Source organism: Geotrypetes seraphini, chromosome 1 (genome assembly GCF_902459505.1).
Source record: "Geotrypetes seraphini chromosome 1, aGeoSer1.1, whole genome shotgun sequence".
In the NCBI taxonomy this organism is placed as follows: domain Eukaryota; kingdom Metazoa; phylum Chordata; class Amphibia; order Gymnophiona; family Dermophiidae; genus Geotrypetes; species Geotrypetes seraphini.
This window is the reverse complement of record NC_047084.1, coordinates 202,782,837-202,809,175: the sequence shown is the minus strand read 5'-3', so window position 1 is coordinate 202,809,175 and position 26,339 is coordinate 202,782,837. Positions and strand designations below refer to the sequence as shown.

At 42.9% G+C, this 26,339-nt stretch overlaps 1 protein-coding gene across 7 annotated transcripts in view; it reads right to left on the bottom strand.

Moving 5' to 3' along the window:
* The window catches only part of MTUS1 (microtubule associated scaffold protein 1), a 346,310-nt gene extending 340,617 nt beyond the window's left edge, over positions 1–5,693 (bottom strand). For 5 of the 7 annotated variants that reach the window (XM_033944126.1, XM_033944151.1, XM_033944159.1 and 2 more), the window contains exon 1: positions 5,290–5,420. The gene's annotated coding sequence lies outside the window, so the exon portion shown is untranslated. The other 2 variants (XM_033944129.1, XM_033944141.1) reach the window with 1 other exon arrangement.
* Between the last annotated feature and the right edge of the window lie 20,646 nt (positions 5,694–26,339).

Genomic DNA, 26,339 nt, shown 5'->3' with positions numbered 1-26,339 from the left:
CTGCTTTCCCTTGCAGGCTCATCTGATCAGTGCTCTGGAGCCACAATCAGCTGAGCAGGCATGACTCACTGGAGCTGCTGCTCAGTTGATCAGGCTCAGCCGACTAGCAGCTCTAGTGTATCCTGCCAGCTCAGGTGTTCAGGGCTTCCCCTGTTGGCTCAGCTGATCGTGGCTCTGGTTCCCCCCCCCCCCCCCCAATCAGATGAACTGGCAGGGAGAGCAGGGCTGCTGGCTCAGCTGCAGCTTTGTTGTTTTTTTTATTTTGTTATTTTAGAAGTGCTGCTGTGCATGGGCTGTGCGCCTGTACATCCAGTGCAAGCACGCACACACACACAATAGCTAATAGCAGCTCCTGACCTGCAGGAAATTTTTGCCAGTAAAAAGTGGGCATTCCATTTTGAGCATTACATGGGGTCAGTGGCGTAGTGAGGGTGACTGGCGCCCTTCTCCCACCCACCCCACCTGCCACGCACACACACTCCTTACCCATACCTTTTTACCTTCAGCATGAGCAACGATGAACTTGCTGCCCGCATCGGCTCATGCCAAAGTTTAAAGAGGTACAGGGAAGGAGCATGGGCGTGTGGCAGGGGGAGGAGGGGGAGGAGGAGGAGGAGGAGCTTCTGAAAGAATATAGTCAACAATACAATTATTCGAAAACATATTAGCAAGGTTGATTTTTTTTTCAAACCATTATCACAGAGCAAAGCCATTACTACAGAAATTGCATTTGCTTCCAATTAGATTTCAGTTGAAATTTCAAATTGCCCATTTAGTTCCGAAGTAGTTTATAGATACTCTACAGAAAATTAGCATTATGCTCATTATGGGCTCCTTTTACAAAGGCGCACTATTGGTTTAATGCGTGTAATACCGCGTGCTAAACTGCCAGCCGCTACTGCCTCCTCTTGAGCAGGCAGTAGTTTTTAGGCCAGCGCATTAACTAACGTGATGAAAAGCCACACACGTTAACCCCACTAGCGCAGCTTAATAAAAGTAGCCCTTTATTGTCCAAGTAAATTAGTTATGTTTAGAACAGCGGTCTCAAACACGCGGCCCACGGGCCGCATGTGGCATCCAAACCAGCATTTCTCTTCCCCCTTCCCTTGTGGAGCAGCAGTGTGTCTGGCCGGCTCAGTCGATTGATCCGTTCAGAGCCGCGGGTGGCAGCTCCTTGCACTATCCACTCCTGCATCGAAAGCCTCTCTGATGTCACAACATCAGAGAGGCTTCTGACGCAGGCGCGGGTCTCTCGATGAGCCGCCACCCGCGGCTTTGAACAGAATGATCGACTGGGAGCCGGACAGACACGCTGCTGCTCCACAAGGAAGGGAACGGAAGGGGAAAGAGAAATGCTTTGCTGCATATGAAAAGGAGGACCCTAGGGAAATGCTGCCGCTGCAGAGGGAAAGGGAGATGGAGGGAAGGGGGAAGAGAAATGCCTCTCCTGCACAGGAAAGGGGGGAGGGAAATGCTGCTTCTGCTGCTGCTGCATAGGGAAAGGGAGAGGGAGGGAAGGGGGAAGAGAAATGCCTCTCCTGCACAGGAAAGGGGGAAAGGAAATGCTGCTTCTGTTGCTGCTGCACCCAATTGGGGAAAGAGAGGGAAGGAAGGAGAAGGAAGACAAGGGAGAGGAGAGGTTCAAGAGATGCCAAGTTCATGGGAGGGAGGGAGGGAGGGAAGGAAAGGAGATATCAGACTATAGAGGGGGAGTGAGAGATGCCAGGGCATGGGGGGAGGGAAGGAGACAGATGCCAGACCAGGGGAAAGGAAGGAAGGAGGGAGGGAGGGAGGGAGAGAAAGGAAGGAAAGAGATGTCAGACCATGGAAATAGGACGGAAGAAGAGAGAGATAGGAAGGGAAGGGAAGACATGGAAACGTAGATTTTGAAAAGGAAGCAGAAAAATTGAATATTAAGTTAATGCCAAAGATGGATGCAAGGCAGAAAGTGAAGACGGAGAGAAAGACAGTCAAAGGACAAGAAGGCCCTGGAAACATAGTTAAAAGCACAGAAAAATAAAGTCACCAGCCAACAAAGGTAGGGAAAATGATTTTATTTTCAATATAGTTATTGAAATGTGTCAGTTTTGAGAAAGGAAAGATTTTAAACTTTAAATATGAGGGCTGCAGAAAAAATAGTTAATGTCTTATTAAAGAAATGACAATTTTGCATAAGGTAAAACTCTTTATAGTTTATATATCTTTCCTTTTAACTGTTAAAGGAAAGTTTTATAAAATATAAAGAGTTTTACCTTTTCTTTGTCATTTCTTTAATAAGACATTAACTATTTTTTCTGCGGCCCTCCAAGTACCTACAAATCCAAAATGTGGCCCCACAAAGGGTTTGAGTTTGAGATCACTGGTTTAGAAGCACTCATAGCTTTAAATTAAGTTTTCTAACTGTTAGAAACCCTATTAAGAAAAAAACAGAGCTCCCCCCCCCCCATCAGGCTGCTAAAGTATGGAATGACCTTCTTCATCATTTGAGACAGCTCAATTCATATATACTTTTGCATAAGACTCTAAAAACTTATTTCAACTTATTTTAACAGCAGTTAGATTTGAATAAAAAGGATTATTATAATAAAATAGATCGTTATAAATTTATAATCTATAATTCCCCTTAGTTTAGAGTTTGTCTTATTGTGATTGGCTCCAAATTAGAGAATGACATGGGGACAAATTGTCCCCTGTCCCTGCCCCATTCCTGTAAGCCAATGTCTCTCAAACTTTCTCAAGCCGAGCCACAGATTGAGGCACCCTGAAGTGCGTGGATGTCACCATGTCAACATCAGCACATGTACAGAGGCCCTTCAGATGGGCCCTGAGACGCCAGTAGGGGGTGCCAGCAAGGAAGAAGGCCAGAGAGAAGGAGAGGCACTGGTGCCAGCTGATTTCCTACAGCAGTATTTCTCAACTACTTCAAGCTAAGTACCCCCTAAGTCTAACAAATATCAACTGAGTGCCCCAACCACAGACCTCCCTAGGCCCACCCAAGCTCTGCCCCAGATCCCATCCCCTTTACTAGTTGTAATGCAATTTTTTCCATTCATTTTCATATCTCGTTATAACGGACTTCAAGGGACCTGGAAAAAGAGTTTGTTATATCCAGAATTGCATTTTTTTTTTAAACTTTGAGGTCAACTTGAAACAACGTACAATCAATGAACAACAGTCACTGCACAAGCATATCAGCAACATCAATAACAAAACTCAGCAAAACATTGGGATGGCACGAAATGATTGCAAAACCAGAAAACTAAAAGATGTTCTAAAGCATTATGTCGCACTATCCTGGAAAGAAAAATACTCTGTCATTTTCTTCTGGGCTGCATTTTGATACTATATCACCGGCAAGCCACGCGTCTTGTAGGCGGAGCCTGCATGTCCATTATAGCCGAACAAAATTCCAGCTAAAAGCGGCTCTGGGGACCAAATTGTTTGTTCGTTATATGCAATGATTTTCTGCATGTTCATAAAGGGGCATAGCTGGGACCAGCAGACCTCATCCGTGATAACGAGATTATACTGTACACACACTATACACAGCAGATATAAATTCTCAAAAACGACACATTTCAATCATTTTACCTACTGGTGATCCTCTGCAGGCTACTATAATTAGCTTTAAAGGTGAGACCGGGAAGCCGGAGGATAGTAGAGAGAAGGGGGAAACATGCAGACCTTTGGCGAATCGGGCAGTACTGTACCGCCTAGGGAAGTCAGCTAGCAGGCGCCTCTCTTCCTCCTCAGTGTGCCATGGCACACTTGGAATCTCAGGAGGCACACTTTACTTATGATTGTAAAGTGTTTGAGGCTTGTGCAGATGAGGACAGAACTTGCAAGATTAGGGCAGGGACAGGAAAAGAACTCACCGGGATGGAGAAATGAGTTCCTGTGGGGACAGGAAAAGATGTGTCCCCATGTCATTCTTGACTCCAAATCTTATTTGACTTAATGCTGAATTGGAGAATCCGATTAGATTAAACTATCAAAGTGCTATGTAATGGCAGGCTAGCTTAACTGATATCTCATAATAGGTAAACAGTGTAGCACAGTCAAAATTGACAAGGTGATGAAATCTGATAAGGGCCTGTCCGCTTTTAAAAATAACTCCACCCTCTCTTTTTTTTTTTTCAAAACCACAAAAGATTTAGTGCCCCTCAGCGCGCCAGTCAGCGCTAAAAAATGCTTTCACAGTTTTGCAGAAATGGGGGGGGGGTGTTAATGCAGGAGAAGTTGAGTGATAGATTGGGAGACCAGAAAGAACCAGTTATTTATAGAATTTACAGGATTTCTCAGATTTGGGTGTGTACCTTGCAGGTCATATATTGTGATAAGGAAGCATTTTCAATTATTTTACCTAACAAAACTTTTAGTCATATCAAGACAAGGCATCCATATGGTTATATGGAGAATAGATGTTCTTTCTAGCTACCTCTAGAAACATCAACAGAAACATCTTTCCAAAACCTAGACCTCAGAATTTAACTTAGCATAGTTGTTCCTGGCCATTATATGAACTATAGGATTATTTGCAGACAACATATAGAACAAGTTCTAAACTTTAAAAAAAAAATATTGCCATGCTTTTGTTTTTTAAAACGGCTTCAAAAACAGCCCAGAACCAGCAAGCTGCAGGAGCAAACGCAATTGGAAAAAAAATGTCTTCTTATCCCAAACAGAAATGGAAACAAGCATGCCTGTAGTGAATCATAGCTCCTTGACCTACTCAGCAGAGCCTCCGAATACTCTTCTTAACCAGTACAAAAGTCTATAAAAACCTCCAATAAGACAGCTCAAGCCTTTACTTGTACGTCTCCGTTACTGCTATGGAAATCGCCAATAAAGAACCCGAGATTGTTCTTTGTATACGGAGAGGACCAAACCAGACTTTAAAAAGGCTCCGCATCTAGAACATCGCCAGCCACAACTGTCTATACACCACCAAGCCACAAAGGGGGGGGGGGGGTGAGGGAGAGAGAAACCTCGGTGCTTCCGCCCACCCACCACGGCCAAGAAATACCTGCAGTATGAGAGAAAAAATAGCTCGGGCGCTTCCATGCGAACAGCTCTCTTCCCGAAAGTACCCACGCTAACAGCGCAGGTTCAGGCGTCTTGGAGCTGAAGCATTAGCTCTAAAAGCTACCTTTAACCACATACATATATAACTCCCCCCACCCAATATAATGCCGATGTATGGCAAGAGGCGCGCTCGGACAAGACGAGCCCTTCCATACCGCTATGCTGCCTCCCCACCTCCCACACCTGCTGCCACAGCAGTCCTACCTCCGGCCGCCAGACCAGCTTGGCACCGCACGCGGGTTCCGAGGGAGCAGCTCGCGGCCGAGTAGAAGCAGCGCGCGCGCTCGAGTCCCCGGCGCGATCGCGCGCGCGCGCACACACACACACACACAAGCGCTCACCCGTAGTCTAGCTTAGGCCAAATTGTTAGAAGCGAGTCGCGTCAGGCCCCGTTCTCTTATCTGTTCGGAACCCGCAACACCTGCGCGAGTAGGTGACGTTAGCGGCCCTCTTCAGCCTTATTCAGGCGCAAACAAGAAGCTGGGATTCGAAGGCGAGCTGGGCCGAGCAGGGGGTGGTTGTTAAACTCGTACTTTTACATGCCCTTTTTATTGTTTTATTAAGCAGTGCCGGGCCTCGGTTCATAGGTCCCTTTGGTATGTCACCTTTCGTATTCCTTTCCCTTGCACAATCATTTATAATGTGTAGCTCCCTCTCAGGTGACTGTGAAGAGACGTCACCTACACGTGTGCACGGGCAAGTGAGAGTTGTAGAAGAGGACAGACTGTCTGCCCTGGGATGAGAACTGATCCTTTGAAAATCCAGAATCTTTAATTATTGTTAAGAATGTGAGAGCAAAGAAAACACCACATTCTCACAAAGAAGAAACATGGTATTCAGACAGTCTCGAACTATAACGAGTAGAATTGGAGGGAGTATTATACTTGGCTATTAAAACAAATCCGGATGTGTACTCTGAAGTTCAAGAGCAGAGATTTTATTGTCTGATTATAGCTAAGGTTGCCATATGGTTCCAGCAAAAGGAGAACAGATTTAGACGTCCTGGTTTTACTTCCCTTACTTTCAATGGATGTCTCAATCTGTCCTCTTTTTTTCTGGAGTCATATGGTAACCCTAATTATAGCAGGATATTGTAATGATCATTTACTTTATATTACAGTGTTAATGCATTCTTTGTTACAGAGTGCTTTAAATTCAATCCATCCAACTGCCATGCATAGTAGTTTTCAACAATTATTATTTATTAAAACTGTATTATCTTTTCTTGGTACATCAAAACCAAGTAGAAAAAAAACTGACACACACAAAAAAATACATGCTAATTCATAAAGTCATACAAAATAAAACATAACTACCACCCCTGACAAAAACGAACCTCACTCACAAACCAGTGTATGTTGATTGTAGTACATATTATGGGTCAAATAGAGTTCCCTTCTGAAGATTTTAAGGTATGATGTTTAATTTATGTCCAGGCAATATTTTAAGATAAACACCCAAAGCTTTTTTCTTCAGTTTGGCCATTTAAGAAATACTTATTGTAAGTGGAAATTTCAGAAATCATTTAGATATGTAAATTGCAATGTTAAAAAGCCATGATTTGTATGTGTTGAAGCCAGCCAACCCCCCCCCCCCCTCTCAACGATTTAAAAGTGTGCCTAAAAATAGATGTGTCCTTCCGATTTTAAATCAGGAATTCAGTCTTGATAGTTAAAGGTTCTAGCCAGTACTGTTCTAGTGAGAAGATTCCTTTATGAAAAGTGCCCTATATAATTGACGTTATACATAATTTGTTTAGCTGGAAATCTATTAATGGAGCTTTTGTTTGACTGCAGAAGGATCAGTACTGTGGTGGTGGTTTAAAAGCAACATAAGCCTACGTATATGGTGATGACTAGCTATTGAGGCGGATTGTCTGTTTTTACAATTTGTGGTAGTGAGTATCCTACCGTGTTTCCCCGAAAATAAGACAGTGTCTTATATTAATTTTGGGCCCAAAAAAGGCACTAGGTCTGATTTTCGGGGTAGGTCTTATTTTTTTTTCACGTACAATGATCATCTCTCCCTTCCTCTCCTCCACCCCAATTCCTCCTATTTCCTTTCTCTTCCCCACATGTGCAGCATCTTTCCTCCCCTCTCACCCATCCCCTTGTGCAGTATCTTTCTATCCCTCCCTCTCTCCCATCCCTCTGTGTAGCAGAACCCTTGCAGCTTCTAACCCTCCCCTTGTGCAGCAGAACCCTTGAAGCTTCTATCCCTCCTTTCCTCCTATCCCCCATGCAGCATCTTTCTATCCCTCCCTCCCATCCCCCGCCACTGCTGCACACATACCCCCACTGACCCTTTCATCTCTCCCTCCCTTCCGAACCTCGACCGCGAGACCAAAATACATGGTAACAAACGGCAGCATCGGCAGCACAGGCTGCATCGAAGCCTTCTCATGCCCGTGAGTTCCTCTGCTGCATCATTGACAATGTCATCAGTGATGCAGCATGGAACACCCAGGCATTAGAAGGGCAGGCCACGATGCAACCTGTGCTGCCGACGCTGCATTTGTTAGCAGGTATTTCGATCTCAAGGTCAGGGTTCGGATGGGAGGGAGAGATGAAAGGGTCAGCGGGGGGCAGGGGGCATGCGGAGGGGAAGCGCTGCTGCTGGCAACTAGAGCTTATTTATCAAAAGATTATCGAAGGTAAAAACCTAATCTTCCATTGCCCCAGGTACATTAGATGGCTTGTTAGCCCGCCAGGACAGACAGGGAAAAATCCTTGAGTACCTGAATAAATTAATGTAAACCATTCTGAGCTCCCTTGGGAGAATGATATAGAAAATTGAATAAATAAATAGATTGAAAAATATCCTCATCAACATACACAAATGCCAATTCTCAACCTGGTGTCTCAGTAAAGGGAAACTGCAAAAGGTAACAGCTCTATTCCTCTCCCCAGCATCGGTCATACACCTTCCCCCAGGTTTCATCCCTACACACACACAGTCTTTTGTTTCTTTATTAAAAATTTATATAAGACCTTTAATGAAAAACAGCTCAGCAATTTATAAAACCAGAAAATAAAAGCAATAAAACAATTATCAAGACAAGCATACAGACAATACAAACACTGCTATCACTACCACAAAACACATTCCAGGAGGGAGGGTTCCAAAGCAGTGTAGTATTTGTTATCTACAATTCTATCCTGTGAAATCAGTGCTAAAGGTTCTATAATGCACCAATGAGATTGGCAGAAATACACAGGGCCAACCAAAAAGTCTCCCTCCTGGAATTGGTAACTTGGCAGCTCTGCCACCAACCAACTAGCCAAAGTGAATTGGTGGGGTTTTTTTTTTTGTTAATTCTTCCAAAAACTACAAAGAGTAGGGGACACTCAATAAAGTTACATGGTAATACTTTTATTTTTTCACTCAACCAATAGTTACGTTCTGGAGCTTGTTGCTAGAGAGGTTAGCATATATGAGTTTCTAAAAGAGTTGGACAAGCTCCTGGAGGAAAAGTCCATAGTCTGCTATTGAGACAGACATGAGGGAAGCCACTGCTTGCCCTGGTATTGATAGTATGGAATATTGCTGCTACAGTAGATTCTGTTAACTGAAAACAACCAGAACTCTCAAGCAACCAGAAAAAAAAATTCAAAGGCAGAGAGCAAATACAGATGCACTAAATTATTGAAAGTAGGAGGAGGAAGATATCTTGGAGGACCCCTGGAGGGTAGGTGGTCACAGAGGCATGTACACACCTGCGGGAACCCTACAGGAGCTACTTCCCTTGGGATTTCTGCAGTCCTGGAGGGGATCCCAGCAGGATTCCCATGAACCTAAAGGGGATCCCCATGGAATTCCTGTGGATTCTTTGGGATTCCCACATAGCTGTGTCCCCTAGAAATGGCTATTGGAACCTACTCAGCAATCTTGTGAGGCTGCTGCAGGCAATCCCAGCAGCCATTTTGAAAATAGTACCAGCACTGGTAGCAGATTTGATCCTGCCCATGCTGGTTCCAGTCTCAAAATAGCTACCAGGACTTCCTGCAACAATCTCGGCAACCATTTCTATAGAACAGTGGTGGTGGGCAGAAATGAGTGGGGTTCATTCCTGCCCACAAAGAAGCTACTAGGCCAGGGGTAGGCAATTCCGGTCCACGAGAGTCACAGGCAGGTCAGGTTTTCAGGATATCCACAATGAATATATATAAGATGGATTTGCATGAACTACCCCCTTGAGATGCAAATCCAGCTCATACATATTTATTGTGGATATCCTGAAAACCTGGCCTGCCTATGGCTCTCAAGGACCAGAATTGCCTACCCCTGCACTAGACCATCAGGGCTTCTTCATGTAGGCCTGAGGAGAACCTATGGTTAGGCAGGATTGGAAGTGATTACAGCAGGGCAGATGTTTTGGTTTCAGCCAAAAGTGCACTGCCATTTTCTAGCAATATCCAAACCAAGATTTTAGGTCAGTTTCGATGCCAAATCTAAAACCAAACCCAAAATTTGGTTGGCCTCTACAGTAAAATGCCTCTTATAAAATGACTTTGTGTTCAAAAAATGCCTGATGGCAAGAACATGAGTACTTGTTCATGATTTTAGTGTAGGCATGATCTGGGTGGAGTTTGGATGCAGTGTAGTTTTCAAGTACTGTATATATTACAAAATACAATGATTTGCAACTATTTTATGTGTATGTCAGGGAGTCTATAGGACACTACCACTCCCCTGGTGGATATTCCTTCACAATGCCAGAGCCACCTTAATATTGGTAGGGCCTCCTTAGAGGAAGTGACATGGGAAGGAGGGGGGGAGACAGAAACCAGGAAGTATAAGAGGCTAGGCCAGAACTAGCTTCAGAGGCCCACGGAAGAAGAAGAAAAAAGAGGTGATTCTTCTATCTGCTTGGATTATAAACTTGCAAGATTCTGCTTGGCTGAGATAAGCCAACCTTTTTCTTAGTTGAATTACTTATGAGTCTCATTCTGAGGGCTGTCTGGGGTCAGACTCTGTTGCCTGACTGAGGAAAATTGTTGAAAAACTGTTTAGGGCATGGCAGTCAGAAGCCCTAAGAAGTACCAGGATGTTTGCTTCTTGAACAAAGAGCCTGTTACTTCACAGGGCCAGGCATATAAGTAACAGGGTATGGTATTTCCCTTTTTGAATTAATAAAGAAGTTTTCCTTTACCTTCTCTGCTTGTGTTTGTCTGTGTTCTGGTCCAGAGTAGACCCCTCTGCTCATGCCATTACAGTGCAATATTTACAAGTAGGTTTAATTGTCCATGGCTTCGTTTTTGCACAATTCCTGTAGGATTTGTGCTAGTATTTTCTAAAAAATCATAAGCACTTATGTGTTTTCATAAAATAGGCTGTAAAAAGACACCTTGCTTTCTGTCTAGCTCACATATGTCAAACATAAGGCCCGTGGGCTGAATCCAGCCTACCTGGCCTTTTTATGTGACCCGCGGCAACGTTCCCAATCTTCCACTTTTGAGCCCAGCATGTCCTCCCCTCCGTGCCGGTCCGATGCCACCACGCCACAAGGTCTGCCGGCCTAGGCAGCAACTTGGCAGTGCTGTTTGTGGCTCCCCCTCCTGCCCTCCACCTGGGCAGAAACAGGAAGTTGCACGTCATTGGAGACAGAGCGCGGCAGGCAAAAAGCAGGAGAAGGAGCCATGCACAGCACTCCAGAATCGCTGAGGCTGGCAGATTCCCCGCCCCGGCAGTGACATCGGACCGGTACCGGAGGGATAGGCATGATGGGCTGTTAAGAGAGCAAGATGAAGGGAGAGAGGTTGGACCTGGGGAAAGAGAAAGAGAAGTGAAGAGAAAGAGGGAAAAATATACTTGAAGGGAGAACTGTTGGGAAGAGAAAGGGAGAAATGGTGGACCTGGGGGGAGGGAGGCAGGCAGATAGGGGGAGAGATGGGATGGGGGGCAGTTGGGAAGAGAAAGGGAGAGACGTTGAATCTGGAGATGGAAGGGGATGGATAAATGTTAGGCCTGGGGTGGAAGGGAGAGAGAGATGCAGCATCTCTCTCTTTTTTTTTTTTTTTTCCTTTCCATCTCATTGTTCAGCATCAAGGGAGAAGGGAAGAAGAACAACAGAAAAGAGATGGAGCAAAATGTTGTCCAAGAGGAGAGATAGAAGGAAATAGGAGTGAGATGGAAAATGGGAGAGCTACAGAATAAGAGAAGATGGAAAATTGATAGGAAGCTGAAAATTTAAAAAGGAGAAGGATGAGAAAGAGGGCAAGATTTGGATGGAAAATTGATAGGTAGCTGAAAATTTAAAAAGGAGAAGGATGAGAAAGAAGGCAAGATTTGGATGGACAGAGGCAGAAAAGAAAAAAGGAGAAAAGTTGAAAGGGAAAAAAATCAATATGTTGGAGACAGGGACTGGAGCAAGAGAGAAGAGCAGAAAAAAATGGACAGCAGACACTGGAAAGAGAATTAGAAGGTAGACAAAATCAGAAAGAGAAACTGGGACCAAAAGCAAAATGACCAGACAACAAAAGGTAGAAAAAATAATTTTATTTTCTATTTTGCGATTACAATTTGTCAGATTTGAAATATGTATCCTGCCAGAGCTGGTGTTAGACAACAAGTGTGAACTAGGACCTAAAAGAGAGGAAAAGTCTTTTTTATTTATTTTGTAACCGGTGTAGGGTTGGAGAGGTTGCATCCCTATACTTCTACTAAGACTAACCCCCCTCCTTTGCTAGCACGCCGGCGATTGATCCGACACTCACAGAAGTCCTGTGAGCATCGGAGCCGGTGCTGGGGCCCACACAATAGGGTTGCTAGTATAGGTAGATCAGTATAACTATTAATACAGTTATGTCATAGTTTCAACTATATAATTACAAGTATAAGTAGATCATTTTTGGTTCTTTGTTTTGTCCCACTATCCAACTAGATCTCTCAGCAACCTTTGACCTAGTCAACCTTAAAATCCTTCTATAGATACTGGACTCAATAGGAATCAGTGGAAAGGTACTATCATGGTTTAAAGGATTCCTACAATCCAGAACATACAGAGTTAAAACAAAGAAAAATCAGAGCCATGGTCTAACCTCTGCGGAGTACCTCTTTCTCCCACACTCTTCGACCTATACATTGCCTCCCTTGGCTCCTACCTAGACAAACAAGGTCTAACCTACTACAGCTATGCAGACAACATCACCATTCTCCTTCCTTTCGATCAACCAGCAGACACAATACACAGAACACTTGAAACAGTGGCAACATGGGTGAAAGACCACAAACTGAAACTGAATCAGGACAAAACAAACTTCATCCTACTCAAAAATAACAAAACCCCAACCATAACAAGCCTTGTCATAAACTCTACAAGATACCACATCCAACCCACTTTAAAACTCCTGGGAGTGCTAATAGACAGAGGCTGTACAATGCAGCCACAAATCAACAAAACAATAAAAAAATCATTCGCAGTCATGAGAAACCTGAAGCAAGTCAGAAAATTCTTCAACAGAAAACAATTCCAACTTTTGGTGCAATCCCTAATCCTATGTCTCATAGACTACCGCAACATACTATGTCTCCCCTGCACAGCAACCATGATAAAACAACAAATTGCGGCTGTACTCGCTCGAGGAGCGCAGGGAGAGGGGGGACATGATCAAGACGTTCAAGTATCTCACAGGCCGCATCGAGACTGAGGAAGATATCTTCTTTTTCAGGGGTCCCGCAACAACAAGAGGGCATCCGTGGAAAATCAGAGGCGGAAAACTACGAGGTGACACCAGGAAATTATTTTTCACTGAAAGGGTGGTTGATCGCTGGAATAGTCTTCCACTGCAGGTGATTGAGGCTAGTAGCTTGCCTGATTTTAAAGCCAAATGGGATCAACACATGGGATCTATTCACAGGGCAAAGGGAGGGGAGGGACAGTAGGGTGGGCAGACTTGATGGGCTGTGGCCCTTATCTGCCGTCTATTTCTATGTTTCTATGTAACTACAAACAATACAAAACACAGCCCTAAGACTGGTCTACTCACTGAAGAAATTCGATCATATCACAGAGGCATACCACGACTCACATTGGCTCCCAATACAAGCGAGAGTATACTTCAAATTTTACTGCCTATTATTTAAAGCAATAAACGGAGACAGCCCAGCTTATTGGAACAATCGACTAATTCAATCCACCTCAACCAGACATAGGAGAACCCACGCACTATTCACATACCCTCCAACCAAAAACGTCAATAGAAAAAAACTGTACAACAACCTCCTAGCCACTCGAGCTGCAACACTCGATTGATTTCGACCAGACTACAAAACCTTCAAAACAGAAATAAAAACCCTTCTATTCAAAAAAACACATAAAACAGAACTAACTCAATCAGAAATATCCCAAGCATCACCTGCAACTACTCCATATGTACTTCTAATACCATGACAATTCAAATGTAATCCTTAGCAACTCAAAGAAATGTACAAACTACTCCCTAAATACTTCTAATGTCCTGACAATCCATTTGTAATCCGCCTTGAACCGCAAGGTAATGGCGGAATAGAAATCCCTAATGTATTGTAATGTAATTAGACAGTTTAAGAATATGCTTTTACAATTACTTTTTCAGTTACTTCAAGGTTGGCTCCCTGTCTTTGTACAGAAATGCTTATAGAAGTTTTCTGAACCTGAGGTAATGCTTACAAGATCATACTGTAAATGGTAGTTGGTTTCAGGATTTTGCTAACTGATGAATGGATAACATTTAATAGTGTCTAATGAATGAGACTTGCTTGCTACTCTTATTGTGTCTTTCTCTACAGAGCAGTGGTTCTTAATCCACTCCTTAGAACACATCCAGTCAGTCACAATGAATATGTAAGAGAGAGAGATTTGCATACAATTCAGGCAGTGCATGCAAATTTAATCTTGTGCATATTTATTGTGAATATCTTGAAAACCAGATTGTTTTGGTGTGACCTGAAGACTGGGTTTAGAACCCTTGGTCTGGAGGCCTTATGACATCAACAAGTCACAATATTCTACTGTATTCTAGTCTATTCAAGTTCTCATATTCTGCTTCTATCCAGTTGGGTTCCGTGCAGATTACAATATAAAATAAGCTCAATAATTGAGAGAACTTAAAAATAAATTCATGTAAAATACATTAATGTATTTTGTTTGACTTTTTAATCCTTTAATGCAATTAGATAAGTTTTTTTAGAGCTGTACAAATAGGTTTCGATTTATCTAATTTGAAAAGGAAGCTGATGCCAAATTAAGGCACTCTGATAGGCAAAGAAACTCCCTACTTGTAATTTTCAATGAATAAAAGAAGAAAAATCCAATTTGAAAGAGTTGGTACTCAATTCATTTGGAACTGCAATCCTTTCTGTTCTCTAAATTCTGCATTTGTCTGTTTTACCGGCCACCCAATATTCAGCTGGGGGCAAGCAGTGCTTTGACTACCCGCTGCTGCCATTCAATCTGGATGTTCAATGCTAGGCCGTTTCCAGTGACTTGACATTGAATATTGGTTTTTCAACACCAGCTAGTGCATGGATGGTTAAGTTGATATTCAGACTTAAATGGCCTTTGGCTTAGCAGGCAAAAATAGGCCTGCTTTTTATGCGGCCTTATTTGCCCACTAAGCCTGGCTTAAGTGGTCACACCCCTGGAATGCCTCTGAGGTGCCTCCAACATCATTGGCATTTTTCAGTACTAACTGATCATTTTCAGTGGCAATAACTGGTTATATGCCACTGAAAATGACCAGTTATCACCAAGATGTGAGTTAACAATCAGCTGCTGTTCCTGGCAAATAAGCTCACTTAGAATATCAGCTGGCAAGTTTCTTGTTGTAGGGAGGGAGAGGTTGTTTTTTTATTTTGTGGACTATGAACTATTGTCTGCAGTTTACTATCCTTTTTCCTGTCTGCTGTGCTGCAATTTTCAGCCAAAAAGAAGCATTCTCCGCCTAGGATGCATCTAGCCAATCGAGTTTACAGGATATCCATAATGAAAATGCTTGAGATAAATTTACATGCACTACCTTCAGTTTATGCAAATTTATCTCATGCATGTTTATTGTGGGTATCCTGAAAACCTGACTAGCTAGCTGTGTCCTGTCCTGGAAGGAGTGAGAGAGGGATGGATGGGACTGATATACCACCTTCCTGTGGTTACAATCAAAGCAGTTTATATATTATATACAGCAGTGTTCTTCAACCGCCGGTCCACAGAAATTTCCTGCCGGTCCGTGCAGGGCCGGTGAGATCAGGTGGGCCCAATTCAGTACTTGTCTGCAGCAGCACAGCAATTCACTTTGACAGACTTGGAGCTTTTGCTGAGCCAAGGCCCACCTCTGATAATGTAATTTCCTCTTTCCTCAGAGGCAGCGCAACTCATCAGAGGACCCAAAGCTGCTTAAGTGAATCACTGTGCTGCTGCAGGCAAGTACTGAGAGCTGCCGGAAGGGGAGGAAGCCACTGTTGGAGGCTGGGAAGCTACTGGATAAGGGACGGGACTTGCTGATGAGAATTTTCAAGGATTTTGATGTCGAGATCCTAATCAAAGGTTTCCAATTGAAAATAAGTCATCCTCTGGCCCCTGACAACTGACAGGCTTGAAGGAAGGCATAGGCACCAGAAAGGGGGGGAGGACACAGGGTTTATGGCCTTCCCAAATTTGGTGGTCAGAGGTCAGATGAGTCAGTCATGACTCTCCCCAACTCCCCCATCTACCTCCTCCTTGGCTGCCATACTTTTTAAATCTTCGGGCAGCTGACAGCAGCAACAAGATGAGCCTTCAACTATCACCCTGCCTCAGAACTCTTTATTCTGCAGCACCCTGCTTACATGAGAACAGGAAGTTTCTGCAAAATGAAGTCTTCCAGGACAGGCCAACAGCAGCAGGCTCATTTTGTTGCTGCTGCCCAAAGACTTAAAACTACAACTGACAAGAAAGAGGTAGGTGGGAGAGTCGTGAGCTGGAGAGAGAGGTCATGCCACAGGATCCTGCTGGGGGGCGGAGAGGGAGCTGGGGCTGGGGAGGTTGGGAAGGACAGATATTGCATTGGTAAGGTGACCATACGTCCCGTTTTCAACAGGACCATCCCGTTGTCCTGACCCACTGCTTTGGGAAGCTGAAATGCCCCGTTTTCAGGGACAGCATCCCGAAGCTGTGCGCGGGGACAACGGGACAGGCGATCGCTTCCCCTTCCTCCAGCGCCGATTCAAACCCCCATCCGCCCGCCGCAAATGCACCTTCTTCTTGAGACCCAGAAGCCTTCTTCCCGACGTCAATTCTGATGTCGGCAGCCAGGCAGGGATTGGTTGGCCCAGAACTTCCTCTCCAACATCAGAACTGACGTCAGGAAGAAGGCTTCTGGGCGGCAAGAAGAAGGTGCAGCGGTGGGTGGACGGGGGTTTGAATCGGTGCTGGAGGAAGGGAAGGAGGGAGGCTGGCAGGCAGAGGCGGTGGCAGTCCAGCGGGGGGGGGTTGAATCGGGCACTGGAAGGAGGGAGGCAGGCGCGGCAGGGAGGGAGGTAGGTAGGTAGGCAGGCAGGCTGGCTTCAAGGGAGGGGGGTGGGACAAAGGCTGGAAGTCAGTGAGGGAGACATGGTAAGGAGGCACTGGGGACACTAAGACATGGGAAGGAGGGAGGGAATAGAAAGGGACAATTGTTGGGCCTGAATGCAGAAAGAAAGAAGTGAAAGAAAGGATGCACAATCAGAAGGAAGTGCAACCAGAGACTCAAGAAATCAGCAGACAGCAAAGGTAGGAAAAACGATTTTATTTTCAATTTAGTGATCAAAATGTGTCAGTTTTGAGAATTTATATCTGCTGTCTATATTTTGCACTATTTTTCTATATTTACTGAGGTGACATTGCATATTTTAAAGTCATCTGCCTTGACATCTTTGAAAGTCCCCCCCAAATATAAATGATAATTAATATTTTATCTGCATAATTTTATGGTTACCATTATAAATTAATAAGATATATTATGTGAACATGAAAAATGAATGGAAGAAATTGGGGGCGGAGCTAGGGAGGGGTTGACAATTAATAGATGTCCCCATTTGCTGAAAAAAAATAAATGATCACATTATGCATGGGCTGGGGTTAGGGAGGGAAAGAGGTACTGCATGGTTGGGGTGGTGAGAAAAGAAAAAAAAAAACTGTTGGATAATGGGGTGTGGAGTGGGAGCAAGAGATGGTATAATGGGCAAAGGAAGAAAGAGGGAGAAATGTTGGATGTGGTGGAGAGGGGAGGGTGGGACAGATAGAAAGGGAGGTAAAAGGAAAGAATTTGAACATGGTGGTGGAGGGAAGGGAGGAAGAGGTGCTAGGCATCTGGAGCCTCGAGTAGTTTATGCTATGAAAATATTTGTGTTTAAGTTCCCATATTCATCTCTAACTTTTGGTATTGATTTGTTTAAAAAAACCACATGTTGAGATGTTTATCCACTACTTGGAATAAGCTTGTTCCTACTGCAGCATTTTTTTGTTTTGTTAAAAAAAAAAAAATGCTCCTAGAACTGGAAACATCTGTTGAAAGGATCTCCATTACTGGGACCTTGCTGGTCACGTTCATCCTTGATCCAGATAAAAATTGGAATATGAAACACTTTCTGGAATATTTCCAAAACCTATATGGAATCTGATGTCTGCTTGTTTCCAGAAGTTTATAAAGCTATGCAAGTTGAAGAGGAAACCTTTTTTGGCAGTGAGGCCTGATTTAAATAAAATGAGGCATACTTTTGAAGTAAGGTGCTCTTCTAAATATAAAGATTGTTTTAGAGATAAGGGGTGTACATTTTGAAATCCTAAACAACTTGCTGAGTTTGTCTGATAATGTTATGTCTGAAGTAAGGGCTCCTTTTACAAAGCCACGGTAGTGATTCCCCTGCAGCAACTGTAGACCTCAGTGCATTTGCCACAAGAGAATTGCTTCCACGACTTTGTAAAAAAGGCCCTAAATGAGTCCATTACCCTAAACAATAAAGGGGCCTGATATCTGGTATTTTATTTGGGATGCAAACTTGTTTTTGGACAAATGGCAAAAATATGATACAACAGTGTCTTATATGCTGCAATTTTCTGCAAGGAATCTCTGGCTTACAATAAAGATTTAGATCAAGTTCTTGAGTTACATTGTTATAAGGTGCGTTGGTTTAGAAGGAAGGGGTTATTTTTGGTTTGTATACCTATAAATGAACAGAATAGACCAAAAATGTTGTTTTCAGCACCATTGTCAATTACAGGGCCTGAAAAATAGCATTTGTTGTTGATTGACTGGTGTGGCACTCACCAGAAATCAACTCCTTGGGCATCGTTCTAGAATCTAGACATTTTGTAGCTGAAGCCACAGGAACAAGATACTTAAAGTAAAAGTAAAAACCAGGGAAGAATAATTCTCCAAACATTGGAAGTATGCCCTAAGCACATGGGATCCATATTTGGTTTCTAATTCATGAGTCGCCCCATTCTGGCCAATAGACTCCTCTGGAAGCATATCTCCTGCTGACCAGTGACATAGCTATGGGTGGGCCCAGGCCCATCCAGTGGCAATACTTCACTCTCCCTTACCTCTACTGGCAGCTCAGTTTTACCCCAGAGGCATTGCCAGCAGCCACAGCAATTTATATTTCCTGCCTGTACCAGACTCGCAGGCTTCCTTTCTGCTGTGTTCCACTTCCTTGCTGGCAGAAGGAAGCCTGCAGGTCTGGCGCAGGCAGCAAATATGAATCAATGTGACAAACAAGCAATACCTCCAAGGGTCAGGGGTTCAGAGACAGTTTTGCCAATCTGCAGGTGGAGGTTGATGGAGAGAAATAGGTATTTTGGGACCAAGGGTAATAAGGGTAGGAGGGAATAGAGAAAGGTGTTGGATGCAAGCAGATGGGGGCATTAATGGAGAGGAAAGTGTGTTTTGGGTTTGTTTGTTTGTTTTTTACCTATATTCTATTCATCTATGATGGGATGGAGTGGGAAGGGTAGGAGGACTGGAAGAGCTCACCTAAGTTACAGTAACTCTGGTCCTGCCAAAATTGACAGGTCTGGCTACACCACTGGCTTCTCTTGATTGTACATATTTTTGTATACCCTAGAGGAAAGGAGAGACAGGGGAGATATGATTCAGACGTTCAAATACTTAAAGGGTATTAACGTAGAACAAAATCTTTTCCAGAGAAAGGAAAATGGTAAAACCAGAGGACATAATTTGAGGTTGAGGGGTGGTAGATTCAGGGGCAATGTTAGGAAATTCTACTTTACGGAGAGGGTGGTGGATGCCTGGAATGCGCTCCCGGGAGAGGTGGTGGAGAGTAAAACTGTGACTGAGTTCAAAGAAGCGTGGGATGAACACAGAAGATTTAGAATCAGAAAATAATATTAAAGATTGAACTAGGCCAGTTACTGGGCAGACTTGTACGGTCTGTGTCTGTGTATGGCCGTTTGGAGGAGGATGGGCAGGGGAGGGCTTCAATGGCTGGGAGGGTGTAGATGGGCTGGAGTAAGTCTTAACAGAGATTTCGGCAGTTGGAACCCAAGCACAGTACCGGGTAAAGCTTTGGATTCTCGCCCAGAAATAGCTAAGAAGAAAAAAAAAAAAAAAAAAAAAAATTTTAAATTGAATCAGGTTGGGCAGACTGGATGGACCATTCGGGTCTTTATCTGCCGTCATCTACTATGTTACTATGTTACTATGTTACTATGTGGCTTCAGCTATAAACTGTAAGCCTCTAACTCAGGGTTCCTCAAACTACTCCTCGTGGTTTACAACCAGTCTGGCTGTCAGGATTTCTGCAAGGAATGTGTATTAATTGCTTCCATTGCATGTAAATAAACGACATACATATTCATTGTGGAAATCCTGAAAACCAGGCTGGCTTGTAGACCTCGAAGACTAGTTTGAGAACTCCTGCTCCTAAGGGTCAAGATACAAACCCTGGTGAGTCTACATCCTCAGCACCCACACTGCTCCTTGTGACCCTGGGCAAGTCACTTAATTTCCCCCCCCCCCCCCCCCCATTGCCCCAGTTACATTAGATCGATTGTGAGCCCACCGGGACATACAAGGAAAATGCTTGAGTACCTGAATTTATTCTGAGCTCCCTTGGGAGAACAGTATAGAAAACTGAATAAATAAATTGAAGAGACAAGCAAGAAGTAGGAGTCACTCTTGACCTACCATGTTGAAATTCTTTGAGAAGCAGCCAAATAGCTTATCCCAACCTTACTTCCAAACCAGTGGTTGATATCATGAATCTGAGACAGCACCATTTCTCTCATAGATTTCAGAGGGAAAAAAACTTGTTAGGAAGGGAAAAGGGTAAATTATAAAGGGAATGGGACTTGATATACCACTTTTTCTGTGTGGTTACAATCGGTTTACAAATTTTAGACGGGTACTTATTTTTTAATCAGGACAGCAAAGTGTTTAATAACTTGGCCAGAGTCGCAAGGAGCTGCAGTGGGAATTGAACTAAAGAGTCCACAGGACTATGGTACAGGGGAATAGGCACTGGCTGAACCTGTTTGTCAAATATGTTAGGCTCTGTAGTGTAGAGAAGGTGTTTTTTGTGGGGGGGTTTTAAAAAACAAACAAACAATAAACTGAAAAATTACTAACACTGGTTCCACTTTAACCACTTTTCTGGTGCTTTGGGTTCTTCATGTCAGTTGGTGCTGCTTTGCCACTCTTCTGGTATTTAGAGTTTTCTTGCAGTGTTGGTACTACTTTGCCGTTTTCATGCCATTGTTAATGCCTTTTGCTCACTTTTGATGGAGTAAGGTATTTGTGCCATGCTGAATATCTGCCAGCAAATATTAGAAGTTTCATTGAAAATGGATGGAAACGCTTAATTTTATAGTACAAAATTGGTTGCACCATTGACTTTAAATGGAAACAAATGAAACAATGATTAGGTATCCAGAAATAACTGAATGAATGATTTGTTTTTGGATCAAACTGAACCCAATATTTATGGTTTAAAGTTTTTGTGTGTTTTTTCCTGTTAACTAATTGTTTAACTGGTTATAATGTGGAGTGGCATAAAAATATACATCTAAGTCCGTTTTGGGCCTCAGGCACTAGTCACTGAAAGTCAGCAGCGTCTAAAGTTCATTCTTGAAAAATATATCCCCCAATTTTTTTTTTCTGAAAATCGTCTACTTTTATACCCAGCCGTTTGATTGTACAAACCGCTAACTTGTCTATCTTTGTACCCAATTCTCGTCCAAAAAAATCAGCCAAGCCCCAAACGCTTAGAACAAGACCTTTTGGATGTAGGAGGGGCCAGCAAAGTGACAGACTGGCCACCTAGACATGGTAACAGAATATTGGGGCACCTTACAGGGTACTGCTGTGAACTTCACATAAAGGGTACCGCATAAACATCTAACCACAACTCACTTGTAGGTTATGGTAAGAGTTAGTGGTTAGAGTGGCTTATGGGCTGGGTCCTCCTCTCTATGGTTCTATAGCCCCCCCTCCCCCCCAGACTACTTAAGCCACCTGTAATCATGTCATAGCGTGATGACCTCAAGGGAACTCCAAATACAGATCGTCATTCAAAAAACATCAATCAAAAAAAAGGTTTTCAGTCTATAAAGACATTCAATCCCACCAGTTTGTAGGTGTTTAAGCTAAAAATCAATCTCTGTTCTTTTTGTTTTAACAGTTGTTTGAAATCACCCCCATATTGAAGGGCACACTTGTTCCAAGATCCAGCAACATAACTCAGAAAAAGGATGCTTAAAGTCTATGCAGTGTTGCACTTACGGTGCTTCCAGTCTCTCCCAGGAGAGCTCAGAACGGTTTACATGAATTTATTCAGGTACTCAAGCATTTTTCCCTGTCTGTCCCGGTGGGCTCACAATCTATCTAGTGTACCTGGGGCAGTGGGGGGATTAAGTGGCTTGTCCAGGGTCACAAGGAGCAACGTGGGTTTGAACCCACAACCCCAGGGTGCTGAGGCTGTAGCTTTAACCACTGTGCCACACTCTTGACCAAATATGCGTCCAAGTCTGAAACATCCAGAACCCAGACATGGCAAGAGAGCAGTGAAGCACCTAACAGAGCACTGCTGCAAGCTTCACAAAAAGAATGCCGCAAACATCTTTCCAGAACTCCCTTATAGGTCATGGTGAGCCCCCCAATAGCCCTTAAGGCTGCAGGTGACACCTATATGGCAGGAGAGTAGGCTTTTGGAGTGAGGTAGGTTGGTGGCCTCAAATGTTTCACCATAAATACAGTGGTTAGAGTGGCTTATGGGCCTGGGTCCTCCTCTCTATGGATCCCATCTTTAAAAGTAATAGGTACTAGGAGATCTACTATTTTTTTCGGTTATAGCCCCCCAGCTCTGGAATAACCTACCAAATTATTTACGTGGTGAACCCTCAGTAGAAAAATTTTAAAGGTTTTTTTTTTAAAGTTTCCTGTATAAAGATGCATTTGAGACATAGATAGGATAACTCGTTTACAATTAAAAATTTTATATTTTAATACTCAGTCTCAATTAGACCCCATGTATAAGTCCCAAATTTTCTTTCTGTCCCCTCTATTTTACTCCATTTTCTTATCTTTACTCTTTGCTACCTTCTTGATGTGTTTTCTTTAAATGTTTCTTCATTTTCTTTAATGATTGTAGTTTATCCCCCTCTCCTTTTGTACCGGTAATTAAATTTTTACGTATATATTTTATTTTTTTTATAACAAATTGTCTTGTAGTTTGTCCCCTACTTTTTAATATTGTCATACACATTGAAATACTTGACATTGCGTGTACAAAATTTTTTTTAATAAACTTGAAATGTCACTAACCTCCCCCCACCCCCCAAGATTATCTAAGCCACCTCTGTACAGCTCTACTAGGCTTTCCTTTGCTAAGTGCTGATGTTCCTGAGGCAGGTATGTACATTTTTATTCTGACTTATGATGGTGTGAGGAGGAAGGGGGTCAATGAACATGGGGGTGAGTGTGTGTAGGTCTTTACTTTTGTCCCTGCAATGGTTCTCTAGTCACTTTGGATACCTTTTGGGCACTTAAATATCTTTTTAGTTCACCTAAGTCACAACGTCTAAGTTACGTCTAAGCAACATAAGTTCCGCTTGCCCTTTATTGGTAGCATGGAATATTGCTACTCCTTGGGTTTTGGCCAGGTACTAGTGACGTCTTTTTTACAATATCAAGTGTGTAGACCAAAGGACTCGGGCACTGCACACTGCAAATAAAATCGATATAAAAAGCTCATCCTTCCGGCTTCCTGTGTTGGAGCCGTGAACTGACCTTTTCAGATAAGTGGTCTACTGTTAAACAACTTTTGTAGAGCCATAACATTTGCCACTCCAATAGAAGCAAGTATCCTTGCTCCATCCAATGTGTTATGATTAAAATTCAAGCACCTTTCCAACGACATTGTACCGCTGCTGTGGCGCCTTGCTGAAGAGCTTATGAGCACATTTAAATAGTTTTAGGTTTTGTTTGTGTATATTAAGACTTTGTGGTCCTGTATTTTGCATAGCATTTATCTGTGTTCTGGTAGGAATGAATGTTAAGTGCCAAACAGTGTGCTTTGTGTGGTTTAATGTTGTGATTAACCATTATGTGTTAATAAGATCACATTATATATGTATGTATACATGAAAAAATGGTATTACAATGAGTACTATTATGAGGCAGGGTATGGGGCAGAGCTTGGGCACCCCCAATCATTTTGAAAAGTTGGCTCCTATGTAAGGGGTTAATATTTCCTTAATTCAACACATGTCAACTTACTGTCTTATCCACTCTTCACAGCATGGTGGCTTCCTTCTCCAAACACTCTTGAAATGTTATTTTCTATGCAAGCTCCACTCTTATCTACCAATAAACATTCAGATCGTAATTGTATTGTTTTCACCTTCTTTGCTACTGCAGAGTAATGCATTTGGGGATTAATAATAGGAAGGAACCATATATGCTGGGAGGAGAGAAGCTGATATGCACGGACGGGGAGAGGGACCTTGGGGTGATAGTGTCCGAAGATCTAAAGGCGAAAAAACAGTGTGACAAGGCAGTGGCTGCTACCAGAAGGATGCTGGGCTGTATAAAGAGAGGTGTAGTCAGTAGAAGGAAGAAGGTGTTGATGCTCCTGTACAGGTCATTGGTAAGGCCCCACTTGGAGTATTGTGTTCAGTTTTGGAGACCGTATCTGGCGAAGGACGTAAGAAGACTTGAGGTGGTCCAGAGGAGGGCGACGAAAATGATAGGAGGCTTGCGCCAGAAGACGTATGAGGAGAGACTGGAAGCCCTGAATATGTATACCCTAGAGGAAAGGAGAGACATGGGAGATATGATTCAGACGTTCAAATATTTGAAGGGTATTAACGTAGAACAAAATATTTTTCAGAGAAAGGAAAATGGTAAAACCAGAGGACATAATTTGAGGTTGAGAGGTGGTAGATTCAGGGGCAATGTTAGGAAATTCTACTTTACGGAGAGGGTAGTGGATGCCTGGAATGCGCTCCCGAGAGAGGTGGTGGAGAGTAAAACTGTGACTGAGTTCAAAGAAGTGTGGGATGAACACAGAGGATTTAGAACCGGAAAATATTAAATATTGAACTAAGGCCAGTACTGGGCAGACTTGCACGGTCTGTGTCTGTATATGGCCGTTTGGTGGAGGATGGGCTGGGGAGGACTTCAATGGCTGGGAGGGTGTAGATGGGCTGGAGTAAGTCTTAACAGAGATTTCGGAAGTTGAAACCCAAGCACAGTACAGGGTAAAGCTTTGGATTCTTGCCCAGAAATAGCTAAGAAGAAAAAATTAAATTTAAATTGAATCAGGTTGGGCAGACTGGATGGACCATTCGGGTCTTTATCTGTCGTCATCTACTATGTTATTATGAACACTGTTCATGCTGTTTGACTTATCTTTTTTAGCATTCTCCTTAATGCCAGCCATACTTAAAATATTTCTATGTTTTTAAGAAGTGGAGGTTGGTTTGTTTGTTTGTTTTTCAGACCCAAGAAGCTTAACTGAGGTCTCTTCTCCACTTATTATCTTTTGTTTAAAATTGTGGTAGTGGTCTTTCAAAGTGTTAGTATTGCTTGTGGGCAGAGTGAGAAACTCATAAGCTAAGATTTAGATAGCTGATTGTATATACAGTATTTGTGAACTGTTTGAACACACTGGGGTCTATATTTAATACAATAGTTGAAAATGCCCATTATTTTACTGTTGCCCAATTTGCCATCTTTCCTAATCTGTCTGCTCATTCTGTCCTGGGAGACGGTAGTACAGTATAACCCTACCTTTTATATTCCTTCACACACGAATTTCTATCCATATGGATTGGTTTCCACACTATCTGTGTCGTGCAGAATGTTTCTTTTACTTGATTCAATTTCCTCTTTGACATATAGAGTAGATCAAATTGGAGGGGGTTGCACTATCATTGCGATATAATTTGTACCCAGGTAACAGTGTCCCATTGATTGTCCTGCTTCCACTAGTTCTCTGAGATGCCTATTTATAATCTACCTCATCATTCAGTGCTATATACTCTAACTCTACTTTTTTTTTTTTTTTTTTTTAACTTCTAGCATTTGCATATAAACACTTCAAATTTGTTTTTTGGGGATTTTTCCTTGTAGCTACAGGTAGGGGTAAATGCTACATGGAATAGTAAGGGAGAAGGAATTCTACACATGGATGGAAGAGAAAGAAAGAGGTGGAAAACTGTATGGATTTGAGAAGGTAGAAAATGTGAAGTGAAAGATCGCTGCTAGAGATGGATGGTAAGGCAGGAAGTGAAGGAAGAAGGGTTGACCACTATTGGAAACAGGATACTGGGCTTGATGGACCTTCGGTCTGCCCCATTATGGCAATTTATGTTCTTAAGTTTCAAGTTTTCAAGTTAAGATAAAAAAGCGACAAATGATTAGACCCTGGAAACCATTAAGAATACAAATAGAGAGAAGCGGAACCAGAGACTGGGAACAAGATGATTAAAGTAATAAAATCACCCAGTTTAGTGAGAATTTAGGTCTGCTTTTGTTATTTCACACTGTACAAAAGGAAATGTTTCTTTCCATTTTTCTGGCATTGCACTGAATGTGGAGCCGAGCATCCCAGGTTTCAGTTTAAATTTTGCCTACATTCCTACTTTTATTTTGTGCTAGTTTTATCTTGTATTTGAACAGGAGCTTTCTGTGTTCTGCATGTGTGACTGAAGCCAGAATGGGGTGCTGTGGAAATGTATGAGAGGAAGGAGATGGGTCTCTGAAGGGGTGGAGTGAAGGTATGATATATAGAAATGT